The 23,968-nt window shown below is 40.1% G+C and overlaps 1 protein-coding gene and 1 pseudogene across 6 annotated transcripts in view; both read left to right on the top strand.

Annotated features, from left to right (window-relative positions):
• Positions 1 to 23,968, top strand: part of CDC42SE2 (CDC42 small effector 2) — a 190,927-nt gene that overhangs the window by 54,743 nt on the left and 112,216 nt on the right. The window contains exons 1-2 of one of the 6 annotated variants that reach the window (XM_058717709.1): positions 2,494 to 2,581; positions 7,094 to 7,168. The exons of 2 other annotated variants lie outside the window; for them this stretch is intronic. The gene's annotated coding sequence lies outside the window, so the exon portion shown is untranslated. Of the gene's footprint in view, positions 1 to 2,447; positions 2,582 to 7,093; positions 7,169 to 13,953; positions 14,089 to 23,968 lie in introns of those variants that run through there. 3 more of the 6 variants (XM_058717449.1, XM_058717624.1, XM_058717879.1) reach the window with 3 other exon arrangements.
• Positions 17,169 to 17,253, top strand: LOC131490126 (U2 spliceosomal RNA; annotated as a pseudogene).

Raw genomic sequence — 23,968 nt, 5'->3', positions numbered from 1 at the left:
CACCACATACCTAGAAAGAGTAATAAAAGAGAAGAAACTATTTGTGGTAATATTGGAGAATATCAAGTCTGTAGGAATAAATCTAATGGAAAATATCCAACACCTCTGTAGAGAAAAGTTTTAAAAATTTTTGAAAAAATACCTATCAAAGGAGCATCTGGGTGCGTCAGTCAGTTAAGCGTCTGACTTGGCTCAGGTCATGATCTCACGGTTTGTGAGTTTGAGCCCCGCATCGGGCTCTGTGCTGACAGCTCTGAGCCTAGAGCCTGCTTCAGATTCTGTTTCTCCCTCTCTCTCTGCCCCTCCCGGGCTTGTGCGCTCTCTTGCTCTCAAAAATAAATAATAAACATTAAAAAATTAAAAAAAGGGATACCTGGGTGGCTCAGTCGGTAAGGCGTCCGACTTCCACTCAGATCATGATCTCACAGTTTGTGAGTTTGAGCCCTGTGTCGGGCTCTGTGCTGACAGCTCAGAGCCTGGAGCCTGCTTTGGATTCTGTGTCTCCTTCTCTCTCCTACTGGTGCTCTGTCTCTCTCTGTCTCTCAAAAATAAATACATGTAAAAAAAAATTTTTTTAATAAGTAAATAAAAAATACCTACCATAACACAAATATACCATACTAATGCAAGATGTTAATAATAGGGTTAGGGGGATGAGAGCTATATGGGAAGTCTCTGTACTTTCCATTCAGTTTTTTCTGTAAAGTTAAAACTACTAAAAAGAAGTCCATTAATTTAAAAAATCCCCTTTAAAGAATATATACAGAGGCAGGAAAACAATATAAAAACAAATGAAGAAATAATGAATAGCGCTATAGTTGTTTGTCAGAATTCTTAACAAATAGATGACTTATTTTAATATTTTATATATTTGTCTTACTGATTTATAATTTATTAGTTCATGGAATATGGAAATAGGACTGAAATTATCGCTTGGTGAGCAAAAGAATATGTTGGGCAGGTCTCACTTGGAGCAAAAAGCTGCAAAAAGCTCCTTTAGTTCTTTTCACTTTTCTAAACCAAGAAATCACTGTGGACATCATTCTTTTTACCAAAGGAAATTCTTTTTTAAAAATCTTTTATGTTTTTTCCACTTAAGAAATTCCCATGAAGTTGTCAAATGATCAAAATGTTAACATTCCCCTCTCAAAAAAGTTAATTTCCTTTCTCTTTTAAAGTATCCACCTCCTTTTTCCTATTTTTTTTTAGTGTTTTATTTATCTTTCAATAGAGAGAGAGTGAGCGGGGGAGGGGAAGAGAGAGAGGAAGACAGAGGATCTAAAGTGGGCTCCGTGCTGACAGGCTGATAGCCACAAGCCTGACCCCGGGCTCAAACCGACGATCTGTGAGATCACGACCTGAACCGAAATCAAGAGTCACGCTTAGCCGACTGAGCCACCCAGGCGCCCCCATTTAATCTACTTTTTAATAAAGTAGAATATGCAATTCTTTATTATGAGAGAAGAGAAAAATGGGGGAAAATGGTCTTGGAGACAATATATGAATAGCAGAATAACTCACTGAATTGACAGTGCCCGTTGAATCTCACGTGTGTGGCAATTTCTGTTCATAAGGAGATACTGTAAATACAAAACTGTTCATAGTAATGGAAAATAAACCAGGAAGAAATCAATCCCTGCAATACTGATGATTTATTAAAAACACACAGATGAATATAAAACAATCATGCAGGTACTATAAATTCCATTTCGGGGCGCCTGGGTGGTGCAGTAGGTTAGGTGCCCAACTCTGATTCCAGCTCAGGTCATGATCTCATGGTTGGTGGGATCCAGCCCCGTGTTGGGTTCCATGCTGACAGCACAGAGTCTGCTTGGGATTCTCTCTCCCTCTCACTCAAAATAAATAAATAAACTTGAAAAAATTCCATTTCAACTCTTCACATACTATCCTTTACAGACGAATGCTATATGGAGCTTATCAAGGAAGTAATTGAAGCAGGAATATTTTGAAGTTCAAAGGTTATATGTGATACTTTAACGACATGGCCATATATACACACTTTATTCTTAAAGCAATATCATTCATGCATTTTGTCTTTCTGCCCTACTTATTACTATCATATTCTGTTCCATATTCTAAAGCCAGACTCCTTAGTACAGTGTAATGTCATTGTGCAGGTGCAGCATCTTTTTGTCTCTGTGCCTAAGAGGCTCCTTTCTCTGACCCTGCACTCATTCCCTAGTTACCTAAAGGCACCACATTCTCACCTCTCCCTGATTTCATTCGTTTGGTTCTTCCATGCCAAAAAATCGGATCCTTCCGTTCTTTTTTGGATAATTCCTCTCAAGCATCTGATCTTTTAAGAATAGGATCCCTACAGACTGAGTCAAACGTCTTCTACCCAAACTATCTCTGTGATAATACTTACCTAACTCTGCCCAACTTCCTCTTCACGCTAGAGTAAAGCTGGAGCCGGAAGCTGTGGTGGCAGCTTCTTGATTCAGCAGCTTCCTGACTACAGCTAGAGCCAGAGCAAGGGTGGGCAGAGTCTGCATGTGGCTGCAGGGCAGGGGTCAGAGATGAAACACTCACCCCACAGCCAGGCTGGCCTGCGGACAAGGTAAGACCAAGAGTCTGATTGTACATGGAGGGTCAGAAACAGAAAAGAAGCCAGAAATTGTTTGTGGGTACAAGAGGCAGAACTTGGGAAGAGTTCAGAGACAAGGGGCTGTCAGAAGTGGTATGAAGAGTCAAGAGCTGTTAGGATCCACAGCTGTGACATTTTTCTGGTTTTTGCTTTTCTTCCACTATTCTCCATCCCCAGCCCAACAGCTTAAGCATAGACCTCCATCACTGTAGCTCTATTGCTTTCTATGGGACCTGCTGCACAGTAGGTAGGCAGCATATATCTGTTGAATTACATGGAGCCCTATTAATTACTCTTTAAAAACCATTTTTGGGGCCCTTGGGTGGCTCAGTTGGTTAAGCAGCCGACTTTGTTTCAGGTCATGATTTGCAGGTCATGATTTGCAACCCCGTGTCAGGCTCTGTGCTGACAGCTCAGAGCCTGGAGCCTGCTTAGAATTCTGTCTCTGTCTCTGTCTCTCTCTCTCTGTCTGCCCCTCCCCCGCTCTCCCTTTTTCTCTGTCTCTCTCAAAAATAAAAAGATTTTTAAAATCTTTAAAAATAAAATCTTTAAAAATAAAAAGATTAAAAAAAAATCTCTCGTGTAGGATACCTATCTAGGAAACCTTCCCTCACTGCCACTGAATAGGATTTTGTTCTTATATATACTCATGGTATGTTTTTTGGTATCTCTCAGTCTCTTTCAGTGTTGTACCTTGTATTACCCATGTTTGAATTTGTTCTGTTGGTTTTTGTTTTTTGGGGTTTTTTTCTTCTTTTCCTGCCTGACGGTATCCACCCTAGGGGCAAGATCACTGTCTGAATCATCTTTGAAGATCCTAGTAGAAGTGTTACAGATTTTCTTTGAGTCTTTAGGTGGCTATTGTGTATTACTCCTATTTCCCACCATTTCCAATATGCTTTAGTTCTCATTCTCAAAAATGGAGATACTGACTTAGAAAGAAGAAACAAGCTTTGTAGAATCCAAAAGTCTAGTCCAGTGTCTTGAAAGAAAAAGCAAAGAAAATGAATATATAACCCTCAAGTAAAGTTACTTTAAAAGCCAACCTGTATTCTTTTGTGCAAGATAGGATTTTGTTTTCACCTGGCTATCATGGTTGCCTGTACTTACTTTACTTTGGCTATATAGCTCTGATTTGTAGTATTTTTGGAATTTGAAATTAGAAAGCCACTTATACCTTAATTCTCTTATTGCAGTGCAACTATTGTAACTAAGAACCGATGGTTTAAAAAAAACACACAAAAAAACACCTGTTTAGTTTATGCCAGAGTGTAATGTATATGCATGTGTGTTCTCATACACCTATAATTATCTATTTATCACCTATTCATGTTTATTTTAGAATTAAGAAAGAATAAAGGAGAATTTTTTGAAATATTTGAGCTGTCTAGTACCATAGTCACTACCTACATGCCAAAATTGAACATTTGAAACATGACTATATTCAATTCAGATGTGCTGTATCAAATATATAAACAACCTTGAAGGCTTAGTTTATTAGTTAAAAGTAAAATTTATCATTAATACAGTTTTATATTGGTTGCATGTTGAAATGACAGTATTTTTACATATTGGGTTAAACAGCATATTATTAAAATTAATTTTATATGCTTATTTTTACTATTTTTATGTGGCTACTGGAAAGTTTGAAATTACATGTGTAGCATGCATTATATTTCTGTAAGATAGCATTACTCTAGTATATGCTATAATTTAGTTACTTTTACTTTAAAAACATTACAAGGAAGTTGCGAAAAAATTTCCACTCCAATAGAGGGGACAAATTAATTGATAGTCTGCTGTGCTGCAGGCACTGAGATTTTACATGAACTAAATTTCGTTTAATTCTCCCCAAATCTTATGAGATAAGTATTGTTCCTCTTTTAAAATAGGTAGACTGGGGCTCAAAGAGTTTAAAAAATTTCCTACAAGCCCATGATCAGACACTCAGCTGTCTGTCAATAAAACTTAATCATATCTGCCTGACTTCAGACATCATTCTCTTTTTACTAGAGAACTCTCTAAAATGCCTTTCCTTTTCAGAGACTGGCACCATATGCTACCAGAAATTCTAATATCACCCACTGTTATGAGGTCTTACCAGCCAATTACTTCAAAATAAGATCTGATTTTCTTTTTTACCCAAATGAAAATAAAACTTAAGTCCCTCATATGCCAAATTATCAGAGATTCCAGTCTTTTCCCGTGGTTCCCCTCCCTATATAATCATAAATAACCCAGAATTGTTTACTAATGCCTGAGTATTGATCTATTTGTCTTGTGAATTGACCATAGAGTGGAAACTCAGATACACTCAAGGCTGGAGGACCACCTCACATCCTGTCTAGAGAAGAGTTAATGCAGTGAACAGTGGTTTTGTTTTCTATTGCTGCGTAACCAATTACTATTAGTGGCTTAAGACAACACCCATTTATTAGCTCATATTATCTGTAGGTCAGAAGTCCAGCATGTCATTGCTGAATTCTCTGCTCACAGTATCACATGGCTGAAATCAAGGTGCCTGCAAGTCTGAGCTCTCATCTGGAGACTCTGGGAGAAAAATCTGCTTCCAAGCACATTATTGTTGTTGGCAGTGTTCATGCTCCTTGTCGATATAAGACTTAGATCCCTGTTTCCTTCCTGGCTGTCAGCCAAGGGCCATTCCCTGCTTCTAGAGACTGATTTTATTCCTTGTCATGTGCCCACCCCTTACCCTATCTTCAAGCCAGTAATGGTTCATCAAGTCTCTTTCATGAGTTCAATTTCTTTGACTTCTCCTTCTGCCACTAGTGGTAGAAAACTCTTTGCTTTAAGGGTTCTTGTAGTGAGATGAGACTCACCCAGAGTATCTTCTGTTCAGGTCAACTATGACATATAACATAACATAATCATGGGACTATCTCATCCTAGCCACAGGTCCAGGAATGAGGGCATAGAATATTGGGGGGAGTGGGTGATCTATTTTCATCAGTCTGCCCACTATAGTCCTAGGGATTATATAGGGCATGTATGCTACCACAGTGGCAGTGGCACAGAGCAAAGTATCAGAATTCTGCCAGCTACTTAGCTTAGCTAGTCACAGGGACAAAAGCAAGAGCTTAATTTCTTTCAGGTAGTAACATTTGCCAGGGAAGGAATGAGAATTGGACGTGAAAGATCCTGGTGTATTACCTTCCCTTTCTTCCAATTTTACCCTCAAATCTTACTCATCATGAACTTTCTTTGTGAGGGCCGCCTGGGTGGCTCAGTGGGTTAAGTGTCTGACTCTTGGTTTCAGCTAAGGTCGTGACCTCACAGTTCATGAGATTGAGCACCATGTTGGGCTCTGCAATGACATCATCAGAGCCTCCTTGGATTCTCTCTTTCTCTGCCCCTCCCCCATTCTCTCTCTCTCTCTCTCTCTCTCTCTCAAAATAAATAAACATTAAAAAAAATTATATATATAAAACCCTTTCTTTGTGAAAGCAACAAGTAGATCTCTGTGTTAGGTGGAATTATAACATTTCTGACCCATCAGTTTTAAGGGCAGGGGTGTCCAGACATTTTAAGGTATGTTGAAGCTTCTATGTCCCCTCTTGCTGAAGCCCTAGGAAACCATGGAGGTGGGAGTCCCACTGGTGCCTTCTGAATGTCTTCCTAACAGGTCACTGGGGCCAATTCTGCTGGTTCCTCTGAGCCAAAGAGCCTCCTCAAGGTGCAGGGAGTAGTCCCCTCCCCCCCAGCACAGTGCAGACCTCAGTCTCTCTTGGAAACCTGCCTTTTGGACTCTTTCTTTCCCCACTCTCATATGCCAACCTGCCAATACTCAGCTCAAAATCCACTGTGGCTCTTGCTCTTCTTGGGAACTCCCCTTTAACGAAATGCCAATTACTGAGGTTTTGCTTGCCCAACTTTGTGCTCTCCTAAGTGACACATCCCCTTTCTCTTTATTGCTACTGTTGTTTACTTGAGAGGTTCCTTTTAGCTGACTCATATTTTTAACATTAACAAATGTATAGAGGAAACTTTTCTCACTATTATATGGGCAAGATCTGAATTACCTGCCATATGTAAGTGTTCACTGTAAGAAAAAAGAAAAGGTAATTCTTAGTTACTGGTAGTCTCTAAACTGATGTAGCAGAATTATTCTCAAAAGGCTCCTTTCTTCTTCTCTGGTTGTCCCCAGGGGCATTTTTATTATAATTCCTAACGCTTTTTTTTGTTTTATTTTTGTTTTGTTTCATATGGGGTTTTTGTTTTGAACTGAGGGGCCGTAATGCAATTACAGTTGACTCTTGAACATCAGAAGTTTGAACTGTGTGGGTCCACTTATGCACGGATTGTTTTCATTAAATGCAGTACAGTACCATAATGTATTTCCCCTTCCTTCATCTTTTCTTAATAACATTTTCTTTTCTCCAGCTTACTTTATTGTAAGAATACAATGTAAATACATATATAAATACATATCACATACAAAATATGTGTTAACTGTTTATCTTATAGGTAATGATGTGAAATGTTGCGTTTGGGAACAAATGGTCAAGAAAGAATTCTTGAGACATCTTCGGTGCAAAAAAGGTGGTTCTATTAAAACATGGGGACAGGACCCACGGGCAGAAAGAGATGCACTGGGGTTGTGAGAAGTGGCTGATTATATACTTTCAAGTTGGAATGGTATTAGGGATAGTGTAAGTCTCTAAGGAATTTGGAAGCAAGGTTTCCAGGACCTTGAGGGGCTAGCTGTTGTTAGAAGGTCATTTATTACTGTCTAGTAAAACCTTAGTCGTGAGACCCTTCACATGTACATCAGTGGGCCATATGTTTGAAGGATGATTGCCAACATATATATCTTGAGGGATGCCTGGGTGGCTCAGTTGGATAAACATTTGACTTTGGCTCAGTTCATGATCTTGCAGTCTGTGGGTTTGAGACTCGCGACTGGCTCTGGGCTGATGGCTCAGAGCCTGGAGTCTGCCTCAGATTCTGTCTCCCTCTCTTTCTGCCCCTTCCCCACTTATGCTCTCTCTCTCAAAAATAAACAAACATCAACACATATATATATGTTAATATCTATCTATCTATCTATCTATCTATATCTGGGGGTGGGGGTAGAGATAAAGGAAGTTTCTAAAGGGATTTTTAAATTTTTTTTTCCAACATTTTTTATTTATTTTTGGGACAGAGAGAGACATAGCATGAACGGGGGAGGGGAAGAGAGAGAGGGAGACACAGAATCGGAAACAGGCTCCAGGCTCCGAGCCATCAGCCCAGAGCCTGACGCGGGGCTCGAACTCACAGACCGCGAGGTCGTGACCTGGCTGAAGTCGGACGCTTAACCGACTGCGCCACCCAGGCGCCCCAAAAGGGATTTTTATATGTTAAAGGAGATATACAGGATCCTGGAGGCTGGGATAATGTCAAGCTGAGGTTGCCTTTTGCCTTTAGCAAAGTATTAACAACGAGGCAGCTAATCTCCTTGAGGAAGGTCACTCTGTCTATCTCAAGTCCTTGTCACTGGGCTGTAAGATGTAAGGAAGTTAAATTTTTTTTCTTTTGTCTTTGTTCTCCACATCAAGACTTCTTGTCAACAATAGGCTATTAGTTCATTTTGGGGAGAATCAAAAGTTAAATGTGGATTTTCAAGTATGCCTCTAACCCCTGCGTTGTTCAAGGGTCAACTGTACATCTCAGGCTGTGTTGAAGATGCATGTACCCCAAACTACCTCTCCCCGTTCTCACCCCCTCCATCCCTGCTGCTGTTAAGCATATCACCTAAAATCATACCTCATACCACCAGAGGTATGCGATCCACAGTTTAGAAAACACTGATATGACTCCCTCTTTCCCAGAGACCCACCTTGAATTCCTTCCCTCTAAGAAACCTTTTCTGACAATACAGACCTCAGTGATCTCCTCAACTACATTCATAAGGGTACTGTGTCTAATTATTCAAATGTTGCTGTGTGACATTTCATTAAGGACAAAGACCATGCTTTAGACTAAGTTTTCCCACAGCACTTGGTATGCTACCTGGCAAACAGCAGGCATTCAATGAATATTTGTGGTTTGATGATCAGCAAGGAGCAGCTCTGGGTAAAAGTGTGAAGCCAAGTTTGTCTCAGGTTCTTCTACCTTTTTGGCTGCTTCAGTCACAGAAAGGGCCATGGATTATGATCCTTCTCTGAATTGGTAAGGTTCCCTTTTCTCAGTAAGTTCCAGGTGGTTCCCAATTTTTCTCAGTCTCCCCAAGTCCCACTTCATGTGCTCTGTGTCTCATTATCTTGTTAACTATTACCTAAGATATTTGGTGTTTGCTACTAGATCTTATGCAGCTTAGCTGTGTCTTATACAATTTTTTTGTATCTTCTATCACATCAAAGACAGACCATGGGTACATAATAGCTATTTATTGTATCAAGAAATGAATATGTGTTATATATTGTTTGTGTCTTGGAGTAGTTCTGTTATGTCTTTAGGAAAAAAATATGAAATCACCAAACTAATCGATGTTAACACTGGTCAAGGGAATTTACTAAGTTTATTAACAAGTATGCAAACGCTCTGTGGTTTTGACTTGGAGTAATAAAAATGAGATCTTCCTTCTATCTCTCCCCCTTCATTTGGTCCACTTGGACAATTCAAATGTTTCTTTCAAGGAGCAATGTAAGTCTTTAGAGCTTTACACACAACTGATGGTTTCTTCCCTGTATTCTGAGCGTGTCGTCATACATACTTCTAGTTAGGGGTGACCACATAATGTATTGTCCAAACTTGGACACATGAGAATGAAAGGAGGCACAAATAACTAGTAAGCCAGGATAAAAGGTGTTCCTGACAAACCAGGAAGTATGGTTATACTACTTTGAAAGTAGTTATTTGCTTACTGTATGTCACTGAACCGTAAAGATGTTCTAAGTCTGAGCCTTATTTCTCTTAGCTTCCTTTGTTATCAAGCACTGTACCTGGCACATAGTGGTGGTAGAAGAAATGTGAGTGCCTCTTTAATAATGTTCATTTAATTGCATATTATACTATCTTGATGTAGAACTCAAACCATCCCGTTTGGTGCCAATTATGAGCCATTTTCTCAGTATAAAAATATAGGGCAATGAGCTTAATTATATGCTTGCGTAATGATAATAGCTAGCATTTACCAGCACTTGGCATGTGCAAGGCCCAAGGCTAAGAACTTTGGTTGAGTTCTCTCATGGATTTCTCACAGTGATTCTTGGAGGTAAGTACTACTATGGTCCCATTAAATTAGAAGAAAGGATGAGTTTAGAAAGATTAAGAACCTTGCTCAGGGTCATCCAGCTTATTTTGTAGTAGAGTTTGAACTACAAACTAGAGTGTAGACGATAGTGTAGTAGTAATATAGTGCAGTGTAGACTGTAGTCTCCTATATGTGAGAAATAGCTGGTATCAAATTTTGGAAAGTAATTTAAAAATATTAATACCATACTTTTAGAAAAACTTCATGTGTTTACATGTTTAAAGGGATATGTATTTAACTAATTACAGACTGCAGAAACAAGTCAATGTGGCAGCTGTGAGGTCATGAGTAGTGATAGACAAACACATTCTTGCTGTTGTTCTTTGCGTTAACGTTTCCATTTGTTATGGCACAAATATACTGTTAGTTTTGTTGAGGTCATTTTCTTTTCTATGAACTACCAAGTGTGCAAAACAGTTCATACTACAACAAAACTGTTGTAGTACAATGGTTGGGTTTATTTTAGCAGAGTTTTCAGTGTATGTTAAGTAGATAAAGCATGAACAGTGTCTATTTTCTACCTGTTCTTTGGAGTAAGATTTTACTTGGTAACAATTTTAAGGACAGTACAGATGCATCATAATATTAACTCTAGTAAAATTATTTAGTATTATTGGAATTACAAGCCATGTTTTGACATTGATGAAACACATTATCAGTGGTTTTTAAACAAAAGGAGTCCATTTAATTCTATAAAAAAAAGCTAAACTATAAGGATAATCGTAGCTTTAACTTGTTTTAAATCATAAGAGATAAATACATACAGAGAATATGCTATAAATATAATACCAGATAATTACACACACAGACTTTCATACAGAAGGTATCTTTTAAGAATTGTATTCTTAATTGATTTTCTTTTTCTATTGACAAGAGGGGTGTATGAATAGCTGTAGCAACTGAAATTAGATATTATCAGGGTAATCAATTGCATGTGATGTGTTATAAACATAATATGGGAAACTTGAAAATGAATGTTTACATAATGAATATTAACCTTTATGAATAAATGATAGGAAATGTTACTATTTAAGACATTCACACAAAATGATTACATTTGTGGGGTACCTGGCTGACCCAGTTGGAAGAGCATGGGACTTTTGATCTTAGGGTTATGAGTTTGAGCCCCACATGGGGTGTAGAGATTACTTAAATAAACAAAGCTAAAAAAAAAAACAAAACAACACCTACATTTGCTATAATTCAGGAATTTTCTGTTTTTTGTGTTTTTTTAGCATCCCACATTAAAAAAATTTTTTTCTTAATGTTTATTTTTGAGACAGAGAGAGACAGAGTGTGAGCAGGAGAGGGGCAGAGAGAGAGGGAGACAGAATCCAAAGCAGGCTCCAGGCTCTGAGCTGTCAGCGCAGACCCCGATGCGGGGGCTCAAATTCATGAACCGTGAGATCACGACCTGCGCCGAAGTTGGACGCTTAACTGACTGAGCCACCCAGGTGCCCCTAGCATCCCACATTTAAAACAATTTTTGAGATAATTATAGATTCACATGCAGTTAGAGGAATTTCCTGGGTTTTTTTGTCCTGGGAAATTTTTAGAATTAATATGCCTTTGAATTTCAGGCCAGAAAGCTTTCTCTAGTGTAACAAGTTATTCCTACTTAGTGAAATAGGATACCAGTATATCAATGGGTAGAAAAACTGCATTAAATGGCAAGTTTTCACTGCACTCAGGTAACTACAAAAAAAAAATGCTTAAATTATAATGTAGATAAGGATCTATGGTTAACTGAGAAATTGGGACAAGAGCGAGTTTAAAAAAAACTGGGTTATTTTTTTTTTCTTTGAGCTTTTTATCATTTCGGGATTTAAAAATCTTTTTTTTCACTTACTTTAGGCAGTGGAATACATCAGCTGAACAAAACAAAATTTCATCTTGTATTGGAGAAGATGGACTTTAAGATAATCATACAGCGCACCTGTGTGGCTCATTCGGTTGAGCATCGCACTCTAGGGTTCGGCTCAGGTCATGATCTTTTCCTTTTTGAGTTGAGCCTGGCATTGGGCTCTGTGCTGACAGCGAGAACCTGTTTGGGATTCTCTCTCTCCCTCTCTCTCTGCCCCTTCCCTGCTCACTCTCTCTCTCTCAAAATAAATAAATACACTTAAAAATATATTAAAAATAAATAAAAAATAAACTGTCATGGAAAGAAAAGAAAAAGAGCAAGTTAGGAAGGAATGAGAGTTGGGGTTGGGGAAGTTGCAATATATTTTATTTTTTAACATTTATTTATTTTAGAGAGAGAGAGAGAGAGTGCTAGCAGGGGAGGGGCAGAGAGAGAGAGGGAGACACAATGTGAAGCAGGCTCTAGGCTCTGAGCTCTCAGCACATGGCCCCATGCAGGGCTCAAACTCACAAAACCCATGGTCATGGCCTGAGTGGTTGTGGGAGGCTTGACCAACTGAGCCACACAGGCACCCTGGGGTGGTTGCAATTTTAAATAGCATGGTCAGGCTAAGCATCGCAGTTAGGGTGAGATTTGAGCAAGGAGTTACAAGAGGGAAAGTAGACACAGGAAAAATTATTCCCGGCAGAAGGAATGACTCTTGCAAAGGCCCTAAGTAGTAGTCTGTCAGGAACATTCAAGCAACAAAGGATGGAGGATGGTTGGAGCTGGAGTGGGAGAGGTGAGGGGCAAAGGCAAAGCAAGGGCTTTGTAGGTCGCCATAAAGACCTTAGCTTTTACAGACAGTGAAAGAGAGCTACTGGAGGATTTTGACCAGATAAGCCAGGAGCTGACTTTTAAGAGAGTATTCTTTTTTGAAGTGTTTATTTATTTTTGAGAGAGAGAGAGAGAGAGAGAGAGAGAGAGCACAAACATGGGAGGGGCAGGGAGTGGGCGGGGCGGGGGGGGGGTGACAGAAGATTCTAAGCAGGCTCCACCTGGACAGCAGAGATCCTAGTGCAGGGCTGGAAGTCACAAACTCCAAGATCAGGACCTGAGCCAAAGTGGTATGCTTAACCCACTGAGCCACACGGGCATCCCAAGAGAGTATTCTTTATTCTGGTTGTTGTTCTGACAAGGGACTGAGTGAATGGTGGGCAGGGAGACCATTTAACAGACCACTGAAGTATGATCCAGACAAGAGAAAATGGAAATAATGCAGTTGATGAGCAGTCTAATTCTGATTCATTTTGAGGGTACAACTAGCAGGCTTGCTCGAAGGCTTGGAGGTGAAGATGAGAGAAGGAAAGGAGCCAAGGACTCCACAAAGTGTTTGTTCGGAGCAACTAGCTAGAAGGACTGTGGCTAGGTCTTGAACTGCTTTTTGAGCAAGGGAGAATTATACATTTAGAAAAAAACCCACTAATATTGCACGAATATAATCCATCTAGGTGGAGAAGACGTGTGTATTATATGATATTCCAAGTGCGGTAGGCCTGAAAAGTTATTGTAGTCATTTTGGTGGAATGTTGGCTGCTAGATGGGCACTCTTAGGTGTGTCTGATTTCTGGGGTATATAAAATGTACAGCTAAATAAGACTCAGAGATCCAGGACACGAGTACATTCACACTTTTCAAATGTCAGGTGGAAGTTCTAGGCCGTAAAAGCCAGTTAGTTGATGACAGATTCAACGATTCCGACGTTAAGCAAAAGCTGTGGTCCAGGAATTTGATTTCGGGGTATCTGTCTCTCGAACACTTCCAACCGACAAGCGGTGCCAAGGCTCAGCGCCGACCCCGGCCAGCCTGGCAGCGCTCGCGGTCGCACTTCGAGTGCAGGCACCTCCCCTCCGCGCGGTCCAGGGTGGGGGCGCGAGCCACCGTTGCCAGTCCCCCGGCGCAGGGCGAGGAGGGGCTGTCGTCCGCTCCCACCCAGACCTGGTCGCCATCTTCCGGCACGTCCTTTCCCGCGCGGGCTCCAGCCCCCGCTCTCGGCCCTTGTCTCTCCTCGGAAGGGGCTTCCCAACGCGCGCAGCTGCTGGCGCTGCGCGTCGTGGGGGTCGCGGGCTGAGTCCAACGCCCAGGCGGGGCAAGGGGTGGGGCCGGCGCGGCAGCAGCTGCGCGGCGGCGCAGTCTTCCCTCGCTCCTCGGAGCGCGCGCCGCCTATCGCTCCGCCCGCGCGCGAGCCTGGGCGGGGAGGGAGGGGCCAGGAAGCGGCGAGCGCGCCGGGGAGCGCAGCTGCGGGCGTGGGGGTGGCAGGAGCCGCGGAGCCGGCACCGAGAGCGGCTGCGGCCGGAGCGGGAGGCTGAGACAAAGGCGACGGTGAGTGCAGCGCCGGTCCGGGGCGAGCGCCGCCCTCCACCCCTCGCCCTCGCGGCCTCCTGGGCGGGGGCCCGCAGCCTCGAACCCCCGTCGCCACGGGCTCAGTGGGGAGCGCGGCCCGGCCCTACCCCCCGCGCGCTGCGGGCTGTGGGCTGAGCCTGCGGCTCCATTTTCAGGTCTGGGCGAGGTCTTCCTGCGGACCCTGCCTTTGGTTTTTCTTCCCTTTCCTTCTGAGAAATGGTTACATGCTCAGTTCAAAATTCACGGCAGGCGGGTGGCTGAGGGAGCCAACCGCCCGCCTGATGTAAAATGGAAATGAAAGGACCACCCCCTCCCCCCCAACTTTGCAGGTCTGGGAGTCAGGAGGAAGGCGCGAGGGGGTGGGCGGAGAAGGTCGGGGTCTTCCAGGTGAGAGTTGGGGGGGGGGCGGGGAGCCCCTCCCCCCCCCCCCCCCCCCCCCCAGCCTCCGGAGCCCCGACTCTCGCCTGAGGCGTGCGGCGCGTTCAGCCCGCGTGTCTCGCCGCGGTTCTCTTTGGGCCCCGGAGAGAAAGCCCTGACTGACCACCTCCTCGGAGAAGCTCGTGTTACTCTTACAGGTTGTCTTACCGAGCGCTTGCTGCTTTAGTTGTGATTTTTGGTAACGGGTGTGGTAGGTAGCGGCTCGCTGATGCCGCATTCATAGCTGAAAAGGAGCCCCGATGGCCTGACTTCATGTGTACTTGAAACAACATTGGGATTTCTCTTTAGCTGCTGTAACTGTAGATGATAAGCTTCTGTACGGGAATTTGGTGCTGAGGTTCAGTTCACAGAATTGACACATTTTGTTAAGGTGCCTGGCTTATAGTAGGTGCTCAGTAAAGTATTTGAATGAATGAGCGAATCTTGAAACCTCGAAACTGATTTCAGAGCTAGTAAAATTTAGGTATACAACCCTCTTGACTCGAGGAAAAACCGTTGGCAGACAACATGTAGTTTTTCTTTATATTCGTGTTTCTTGCTTTTACCCAACCTATACGTAGTGTTGATAATCAGTTTTCCATGTTACAAGTGTAGAAAATAGGGTTGAAATGTGGAAGTTTTCATTTTGAGGGAAGTTGGTAGACATTTTCTGTTATTTAAAAACAAGGGCTATTTCTGATTTTCTTCTGAAAGAGCGAAGAAATTAAAGTGATTTGTATTTTGTTTTTTTGAGACCCCCCCCCCCCCACATTCTCTTTCCTTACGAATAAATGAAGTTTATGGGCTTTGGGGGGACCGTGATGGCCTAGTCTTAAGTTGCTTTTTGATCTAGGGGGAACTCTAAAGTTAGGGGGAAAGGAAAACTACTGTTGCACCAATCAAACCCTATTCAACCGGTATTCATTAAGCACCCATTATGTACTAGCACCTGAGTTGGTTGCTGAGTTTCTAGAAGCAAACGAAACCCACAATTATGGTTTTAACCTGAGCGTGAAGTTCTTTCCTCTTGATCGATGTTGCAAGTTGGGACTGTCTTGTACCCCTGCTGCCTACTTAAAGTTGGGAAAGATGGCAGGTGGAGTGCAGGAAGTGTAGATCCCTAACAGTCTGTTTAATGGTTAATAAGTAACTTCATGGGGCTGAGACAATGAATTTCCATATTGTCTGTTTAATAAAAGCAATCTACATTTTAAAATGAAGGGAGGAAGACATTTAACACCCTAGTATTTTTATTTTCTCCTTCTTCCCCACTGGATAAATTTGGTACAGTGTATTTATTGAAGAGTAATGTACTTGTGGTTGTTTTCTGTAAGTAATCTTTGCTATACAGCATTTTCTATTTTTAAAAATCTCCAAGGAAAAACAGTGGATTCCTTTTCTACAAGAAATGTTTTCAGTAAAGCACCTATTCAGAAGTTTGATTTGACCTTGTAGCCACCATTTGCAAATAAATGCAATATTGACTTGATCATGCTGAAAAGGGAAGGACTATTAGTAATAATTCATGGTTCCATGTTTAGGTTTTTCTATCTAGTATTGCGACCGTGATGAAACTGATTACTAAAAAAGAGAATGCTATTTGTAGTATTGAATTTATTCTGAATGTAAGGTTGCATTGCCTCTTTTTGTTTTATACATAGGGTTAAAAAAACCAGTGCTTATGTAAAAAAATTTTGTTAATGTTTATTTATTTTTGAGAGACAGAGACAGAGTGTGAGCAGGGGAGGGGCAGAGAGAGAGGGGGACACAGAATCTGAAGCAGGCTCCTGGCTCTGAGCTGTCAGCACAGAGCTGGACTTGGGGGGGGGGGGGGGCGGTTGGCTCTAACCCATGAGCTGTGAGATCATGACCTGAGCCAAAGTCGGGTGCCTAACTGACTGAGCCACTCAGGTGCTCCAAAACAGTGCTTATTTTATTTGGCCTCATCAGAAGGCCAAATCGATGTGTTCCAAAGTCAGTTTAGATTATTACAAAATAATGTAGGATAATAATTTTTTTATAGATAACATTTCATTTTAGGTGGACCCTTTTGACTTGTTAACACCTTACATTACACATTGTTGGAAAAAATACGTACCTTCATATAGAGCCTTCAGATTTTTAGATTTATTGGCTACTTTTTGTCTCTGTGCTTGGGAGTAATATGGAAAGTAATTCCTTAATTTTTAGTTGTAGAGGGTTATGATAGTTTTTCTTTAAATGTATGTTTCTAGTAGGAAGAGTTACTTTGACAATATACTGCTGATAGTCTGGTGCTGATAAGAAACCTAACAGTGGATGCTAATAGTGATGTTTAAAAAAAGTGTAAACAAGGGGTGCCTGGGTGGCCCAGCCAGGTGAGTGTCTCTTGATTTGGGCTTAGGTCAGGATCCCAGAGTCATGGGATTGAGCTTCCAATAGGGCTTTGCACTGGGTGTGGAGCCTGCTTGAGATCCCCCGCCTTCTCCCCACACACACCCTCCCCACCCCTCCCTCCCTTGTCCCCCTCTCTAATAAGGAAAACAATATTTTGAAAGTGTATGCAAGCTGTGATATGTTGAATAAAAAATGCTTGGTGTATTTTGTTTGGAAATGAACTTCCTCATCAGAGTTCCTGATAGTTAGGAGTATTGAGACATTTTATCGCTTCTTGGCCTTTTGGCTAAGATCAAGTGAAGAGTATTGAGACATTTTAATTTTTTTTTTTTTTTTTAAGAAATAACCCATAATGACTAGGTTTTTATATCTTTAAAAAAATAATGTGTTTTCAAAGTATTATTACTACTTGGGAGGATTTTATAGTGTTTTGAGTCTAAATAAATTCCAGAACCTTACCATTTTATAATTGTTGGAGTATTTGAAATGTTGATGCTTTCTTTCTCAGGGTATGTGTATTATTTCAGGATGGGAGTAGGAAATTTGTTGATTTCTAAAGTTTTTTTGGGACCCTTGAGAGTGCTATACAAAGTGTTTCCTTTGTCAGATATAATAGTGATTAAGAATGATGCTGATAGGGGCGCCGGGGTGGCTCAGTCGGTTGAGCGTCTGACTTCACCTCAGGTCATGATCTCATGGTTTGTGAGTTCTAGCCCCCCGTTGGGCTCTGAGCTGTCAGCATTGAAGAGCCTGCTTCACATTCTGTGTCTCTGTCTCTCTCTCCCTCCCTCTCTCTCCCTCTCTCTCTCTCTGCCCCTCCCCCACTCACACTCTGTCTCTCTCCTTCAAAAGTAAATATTTAAAAAAAATTATTTTTTAAATGATGCTGATAAAAAGCATATTATAGCTGTTCTCAAATTTGTGTAGATTAAGAAAGTATCAAGTTTTTTCTCACAATTGGAAATGCATATTGGTATTCATCTGTTACAATGTTCTTAATCTCCATTCCCATGAAATATTTTAACATTTTATTGACTATTAAATGATTGTGATGTTTTAGATCTATCATGGAGGGGGAACATTATGGGTTCCCTGTGCATTCTGGAGAAGAAAGAAGTGAAATGTGTGCTTATCCTTATTCCTTAGTTCCTAGTTAGGTGAGGGAATTTATTCTGGGTTTTTTGCATACCATGTGGAGAAACTTGGAATTTAGCGTATTAATAATTAACTTTATGTGTCCTGGTACCTCACTTCAAAGCTTAAGAATACTTGAACATTTCTATAATACTAACAAATAATGAACAGAGCAGGATTTAGCTGAAAGAGTTGTAGGCTCCCATCCAAAGGGAGTTCTGAACTGCAAGCCAAAAGACTTGGTAATAAGCTGTCTTTATCAAGACACCATAAAATACCTGCAAATGCATTTTAGTCACAATGGATTGTAGTAAAACAAACCTCCCTTTTTCTTAGAAAGCCTTAGATAATTTCATATTAAATTTAGGTGTCTTTGAAAATGACTAACCCATGAGTGCTGATATTTTCATTTTCTCTCTTTCCCAGTTACAAATTCATGCTAAGATTTCCAGTTGAATCTTTATGATTGAATTATTATAGGCATCTTTCAGTAAAACAACTTAGTAAAATAATTTTGTTTCATTTAGCTTAATATTCTCCCACTTTTTGCTTAATAAAGCAATTGAGCATTGAGTATATTGTGTATATTGAGCAATTGAGCATATTTTGCTCTTACATATAGCGGGAACCCATGGATATTTGTGGAATTGTTATGTGTAGTGGATGGGATTTGATAAAGTTTACGCAGAAAACAACTCTCTCACCCTATACCTTTAAACTGTCCCTGTAGATTAAGGATTTCCTTGCCTGTGGATGAGCTTTTAGGAAGATCAGATAGCTTTTCTAGTCACTTTTAGATAATAAAAATTCTTGTGCTCCTTTGTCAGTAATAGTCTTATTTTGTTGTTAGAAGGCACAGTTCAATATAATATTCATTGTTAAAACTCTTAATTTAGAGCTTTTCTAGCTCAGAACTTCTTGAGATCTAGAAGCCTGCTTTGGAGCAGGAGTCCTGGTAGATGTCTCTTATTTTACCATTACCTTTTTAAAATGCTGTCCAATTCACCTGTCCAGGGTCCAGCTCATTGAGGAAAGGGGATTGGGGGGAAAGGTATGATTTTAACATGGCTCATCCCGTTATGATCTGACTTTGGTGCTTTCTGAATTGGGCAGTTGTTCAAAGTGGACCCTTTCTTCAGAAGTGCTGGAAATGGGTTTTTTGGGGATTCCATGTCTGGGAATCTTCTACCTACAATTTTTGTGATACAATTTTTCTGTTACATTCTCTTCACCTTCCAGTTGGCCTCATCTTCAGGCTATGTCCAAGGAGAGGTTTTGCTTTAGTATTAAAGTAATTCTAGAACTTTTTAACTAGACCCGCCCTTAGTTTATTAAGGTTATTTCATACGACTCAGTTTTAGGCATTCCCCCAGGACCCCAACGTTGTACCTTTCCAGCTTCTTCTGTAAATTATCCCCACTTAAACAGTACTTCTGTGTCTGGGACCTATAGCCCATTGCTGCCACCACCTTTTTTTACTGTCACAAGTACCCCTTCTGCCGTGTCCATGCTTTGAATCCATGGTCCGTGTTACAGTTTCTACCTTTTGTACACCGTCATTTCCCTATAGCACTTCTTCGCTGTACTCCTCTCGCAATTTGCCTCTCCTCCCCCAATTCAGTTCTGCATCTAGTCCATCCTGTATGTCACCTTGAGTGTAGCTTGAGGAAAACAACACTGCTGACCTGGTCTCCTGGTAAATTCATGACCAGTGACCAGACCTAAGGAGGGCCCTTCATGCTGCCCACAGTTCTGTAACTGTAGTACATTTCCCCGGTTGAATCACTCTCCCACTTCCCCTCAATGACCATTTTACATCTTTCCTGAAAACTTGAGCATTTCTTTTCATTTTCAGCTAATGACATTGCTTCTTGTATATTAAAAATGAAAGCAATCAGAAGAAAAGTTTTGCCTCTCTACCTACACTGTCTGGATTTTGTATTATGCTATGACCATGGCCTCTATTCTTCTGCCCTTGGTTCTATCCCCTGCTGTCAAGGACATTGCATTGCCTCTGTATTCATACTGGTCTCCTGCCTGCCAATGAGTTGCGTCATCACTGCTTCCCATTTTTACTGGATCATTCCTGTTGGTGTAGAGATATGCTGAAATATATCCCATCTTTAAAAAAAAAAAAAAAACAAACAAACCTCCCTCAACACCACACTTTTCTTCAGGTGCTGTTTTCTGTATGAGTTTTTTGTGGTCATCAGTGCTATCTCTTTTGGATCCATTACCTTCGGGTTTTTTTCTTTTTTACTCTACTCTTGTTGAGATTCCTAATGACCTCCTTGCTGATACATTCCCTAGTCACTTCTCAGTCTTAATCCTTTTGGTTGTAGTAGCAGCAGCATTTCACATGGTTGATAATTTTCTTATCTTTGAAACCTTTTTTTCTTTTGCTTCTGGGACACTACTCCTTATATTCAGTTTCTTTTGCTGGTTCTGTTTTGTTGCCCCAACTTCTAAAAAATAAGGCAGTATCCCAGAGCTCTATGTTTAAACCTCTTCTATATTTATATGTAGTGTTTGTAATCTCATCCTATCCTCTAGCTAGAATTATCATACATTTCAAACTAAAAATGTTACCTTCAGCTTCTCTTTCCTAACCTCCAGACATGTGTACCCAACTGCCAAGTCAACATTCCCAAGTAAATATCCCACATTTAATAAGTCAAAACTGAACCCCTCATCCTTCTTGCTCTCCCACCCCAATGATTATTCCTATTCCAGTCTCCTTTGTCTTATTAGGTGATAACTCCTTCTTTCAGTTTTTCTAGCTGAAACCTTATAGAAATTCTTGACTCCTCTTTCTCATACTCCCACTTCTGATTCAAAATAATGTATAACGAAAGTATGTCCTGTATTTATCTTAAAATCTACTGTAAGTCTGAATACAACCATAACTTGGTATCTTCACCTGCTGCTTCTCTCTCTAAGCCACCATTATCTCTTGCCTGTCTTATTTTAGTTGTCTCCTTCCTGGTCTCTTTGCTGCTTCTCCGCTTTTCTGAACACAGTAGCCAGAGTGATCCTTTTGAAATGAAAGTTTGATTATTTTACTTATATCTTTAAACCCTTCAGTGGCTTTCCTTAATCAGAGTAAAAGCCAGAATACAACAGGGCCTACAGGGCCCTCCATAATCTGTGCCTCCAGCCTCTCTGATGACATGTACTACTAGTTTCTCCTTGGTTTACTCCACACCAGGTACGCAGGCCTCCTTGGAACTTTGTTAAACCCGCCAAGCACAGTTTTGCTTTAGAGTTTTGCTCTTTCCTTGGGGAAAGAGCTTTCTTTTCATTAAAGGACCCTCAGTATAATGACTCGCACTGGATGAGCATTCACATTTGCTAAATGAGCGGCCATTTAACTTGTTATTCAGGTCTTTGATAACAACTTTTATGTATGTTTCTATAACTAAAACTATTTTGACTAAAAATTTTTCACCTAAAGCTATAAAGTCCTGTAAAAATTACATAAAGACATTTAGACACAAGATGAAAAACTGTTCAAATCACTTTTTGTGTATGGAAAGTGAAAATACACAGGAAAATGGTAAGGGACAGAGGAGGTAGGAAAGGAACAGAGAGGGTAAGGTAAACGGAATAAAGAGAAGGAAAGCCTGATTTGGAAGTAGGGTGACAAACTACTTTTGGCTTGCCGCATACTTCTTTTGGGCTGTTTATTGAATTCTGAATGTTGGTGATTTGCATGGACTTACTAGGTTCTTCAAGTTGGGCTATAGTTTGCCTTTCTTTTATCAGTGACATTGGTTCAAGTGAGATTGGGAGCCAAAATGTAGTTGCTTGTCTATTACCAAACTCCTTTTGTTAAAGAAAACTATGATCAAGAATGTGGCTTACCTGACATTTACTTAGCATTTCTTAATTTTTTTGTAGAGAGGTCAAAAAGAGGTCTCATAGTTTTAGAGCTTTTCACTGTACAAAAATTTATGAGTATGCCTTGTCCTCTTGGTATTGCACTGCCTGTTTACCACCCCCTCGAAAAAGGGGGGAGAACTGTAAGTAGCCTTATTGTAGTTCTTTGGTAAGCTAGCAGTTAGCTACATTAGTGTGCACAATTTTATTGAATAATATCTATAAACATATTTGTGCTCTTTAGTGGAAAATACTTGAATGTATTTAAATGAATTTTTAAAGCTGCAATTTAATATTTAAGTAGGAAATGGGAGTGTGAGGGAAGTTAACAATAATGTAAACTTTAAGTATTTCATTATGCTGGGACAAGATTTTTAAAAAATCTTTTTAAAGTCAGTTAATTAGTTAATTTTGAAGATTATCTTTTAAAATAATCTCTACACCCAATGTGTGGCTCGAATCCACAACCCTGAGACCGAGAGTCACACACTCCACTGACTAAGCCAGCCAGGTGCCTCTAAAATTTATTTATTTTTAAACTCTTTTTTTTCTGAGTTATAAGTCTCATTTCCTGTTGATTAAAAAAAAATCCTTTAAATAAATTGTTAAAATAGGTGACTTAGAAGTTTCTAAATGAACAACTTTTTATGCATTAGGCGTACATTATTCTCCATAAACCAGTCTAAACATTTCTCTATTTTTATGTAATATGCAGTAATTTGACTTGATTGACTAGTCTGATGGACTTTCATGTTGCCATAATGTGAACTTAATTTTCATGGCCATAGAGGTATGGGTTTGTATGTGTTGTATGTGTATGTATCTGTAGTTGTAATACACAGATGTAATATAAACGTGTATATGCTGGATATTTTAACTTCTATGCAATTATATCTGTAAATCAGATTTGGTATATTTTCTTTCATATTAAATAGGAAATTAAAATATAAAAATTTTCACACTAAACCTGTGACATTATAAAAAGTAAATAAAACATGACACAGTTTTTTAAAAGTTTATTGTAAAGTTGATTCTGGATGACATACTAACAAGTGTTTGCCTACAGTTTTGAATTAATCGTTCTATTTTGTAGACTAATTATATAGTCTTCATTAGAATTTGACATTGGCCTACCTGAATTCATATGTTAGCATTTCGTATATGAAATACCCATCTTGGATTAATAAGATCATTATTTCTGAAGTGATACGTAGTCAAATCTCTAAGTTTATTTTTAGGTGTATTCATAGTTGGAGGCCTACTATGGCCTGCTTTAACTTGATATTGTTCTAGGTGGATTGTGAAGTAACCAAAATGATAATATTGAGAAAAGTGAATATAAATAATACGCTGTGAACCGAGTCTCATAAAGGGTTGTTAAAGTATGCATTCATTCATTCATAGAACAGCTTTTTCAAAGTACTCTTCCCCATCTGTTCAGAATAAAATACAAACTGTACTCACTCAGGAAATAAAAGCTCACTCACATTCTGTTTATATAATACAGATTTGACAACCTCTCAGAGTAGCTCACCTTTCCTTCTCATAAGCCTTTAGCCACAAATTAATTCCTCAAACATGCCTTGCTTGTTCTTGCGTAGGGCTTTAAAAAAATGTTTAAAAATGTTTATTTTTGAGACAGAGAGACAGAAAGAGACAGTGTGAGTGGGGGAAGGGCGGAGGGAGAGGGAGACAGAATCTGAAGCAGGCTCCAGGCTCTGAGCTATTAGCACAGAGCCTGACCTGGGGCTCGAACTCAGCAAACCTTGAGATCATGCCCTGAGCCAAAACTTAACCTACTGAGCCACCCAGGCACCCCAGGGATTTCTTTATACTAGTTGTTTCCTCTGTCCTTTTGAAATGATGGTTCCCAGATCTTTGTAAGGCTTGCCTCTTATCTTTAAGATCTCAGCTTAAATATCACCTCATTTCCTCACCACTCAGTTTAAAATAGCACCCTCCCATCACTGTTCTACACTACTGCATTCTTCAGACCTTAAGATAATATATTTTTAATTTTTTTATTGCGTCCTAAAATCGATTATAACTTTAT

Source organism: Neofelis nebulosa, chromosome 1 (genome assembly GCF_028018385.1).
Source record: "Neofelis nebulosa isolate mNeoNeb1 chromosome 1, mNeoNeb1.pri, whole genome shotgun sequence".
Taxonomy (NCBI): domain Eukaryota; kingdom Metazoa; phylum Chordata; class Mammalia; order Carnivora; family Felidae; genus Neofelis; species Neofelis nebulosa.
Note: the sequence above shows the minus strand (reverse complement) of the source record. Positions and strands in the feature narration are given on the sequence as shown.